At 41.8% G+C, this 1894-nt stretch overlaps 1 pseudogene; it reads left to right on the forward strand.

Moving 5' to 3' along the window:
* Positions 1-384: 384 nt before the first annotated feature.
* LOC102470410 (serine-threonine kinase receptor-associated protein-like) overlaps positions 385-1894 on the forward strand; it is a 4430-nt pseudogene continuing 2920 nt past the window's right edge.

The following is a 1894-nucleotide window of genomic DNA, read 5'->3' on the forward strand; positions in this document are numbered from 1 at the left end:
GATATGTCTGAGGGAGAGAAATGGGGAGAAGATATATATATATATATATGTATATATATATATATATATATATATATATATATATATATGAAATGAGAAATGGAAAATTATTTATGATAACATGTATGACTAAACCACTATACAGTGTATTCTGGATGGGAACCTGCATCTTGTATGCTGTGATGATGTTCAGAGAATAAATGCAAAATAAATAATTAACATATTAAAAAAAAAGCAATGTGATTGGTTGGTAGGGTATCCTGAGGAAGTGACTCTCTGGCCCCAATATTAAACAGTACTTAGACCTAGGAGAAACTGATTTGGGCGGGCTCTCAGCTAGTCCGCGCTGCACCTGATAGTGATTGGATCTCAGGGCCAAGGGGTATGCTCACACCTCCTAAAGAGACGATTTTACAGGAAAGGGCTCCTAATTTTCAAGAGTGTGGAAACACAATTGAGATGTCTACCCAATGGGGAAGCTGTAAGACTGGTGAATCCTGCTGCAATACAAGACTGACTTGGACCAGAGGTCCTTGGCTTTCCTGATACTATTTAGTACCCCTAAGACCTGTGTCTCCAGAGGAATCCGATCCCATTGGCTGCCTTTATCCACTTTCTGCTCTCTGCCCTCAGAATAAAACCACAGGGGGGACCAGCAGTTGGCAATGGCTATGTCGCTGGACTCCCACGTTTTCGACCGGGTTGGAGTCCTGGATCCAGTGGCTTCAACTCACGCTGGGCACGTGTCCATGCTTGCCCAAGATCCCAAAGGAGAATGGAGGAGAAGGGATTGCACATGGCCATCCCCCTGGGGGGTGATTTCTCACTCTCTGTCTCTCTGTCTCTCTTTGTCTTTTTGGTGAGCACACGCGCCCTATAACAAAAACCCCTTACCCCGCCTCCCCCAAAATAATAAAAAAATTTAAATTAAATTAAAATTAAAAAAGAAAGAATAAAACCACAGGGGCCCTCTGCGGCTGTCACTCTCTGGTTGCAGACTCTGACTCCTTCCAAACCCCCTCCTGGTCTCAGTGCCCCCAGATTGGCCTCCTTTTCCTGTTTCTTGGCCCAGTCCCTGTATCAGGGCGGGGGCCTGGAGGTGCAGGAGGCACCGCAGCAGAGGAGAGAAAAGACCAAGACGACCCTCAGCCCCCTAGCTCTGTCGCTGGGTTCGCTGCCGCTATAGCAATGAGGCAGACCCTGCTCACCTGCTCCGGCCATATGTGGTCAGTGGTTGATGTGGCCTTCAGTGGCATCACTCCGTATAGGTATTTCTTTCTTTTTTATTTTCCTTTTCTTTAAATTTATTTTATTTTACATTAATTCACTGTACATCATTACAACACACAAAATGAATTTTCCATCCAGAATACACTGTATATTGGCGCAATCAAGCATATCAACATACATGTTATCAACAAATAATTTTCCATTTCTTATGTTTTGTGTATTTTGCTGCTTTTTTTTTTTTGCCATCCTTGATTCCCTATCCCTCACCCTCTGCCGTGTCCCACCCTCCTCCCACATTGTCTCTGGAATCCATGGTTGCTTTCTATGCCTTTCCCCCCATTTAACTGATTTACTAATGAACTTAATTAGTCTAAATATTTCCAATAGCTAGCACAGCTGATATATACATATCCACGAACCCAAGTCTGACGAACATCAGTGAGTAGAATGAGCTTACTATAAAGTAGTACCTAACTGGAACTATATAGCATACTGCAGTAATCAAATATGCATTTTTTAAAAAATATTTTAATAAGAACAGTTTTAGTGTTTTATTTTCCTGAAACTTTTTTAAAGTTAATTTACATTCATTCCCTGAGCATCATCACAACATACTAAATGTGATTTCCCTTCTAGAATAAACTGCAGTGTCTTAATCATGCAT

The sequence above is a fragment of the Tupaia chinensis genome, unplaced genomic scaffold, assembly GCF_000334495.1.
Source record: "Tupaia chinensis unplaced genomic scaffold, TupChi_1.0 Scaffold143976_1, whole genome shotgun sequence".
In the NCBI taxonomy this organism is placed as follows: Eukaryota; Metazoa; Chordata; class Mammalia; order Scandentia; family Tupaiidae; genus Tupaia; species Tupaia belangeri.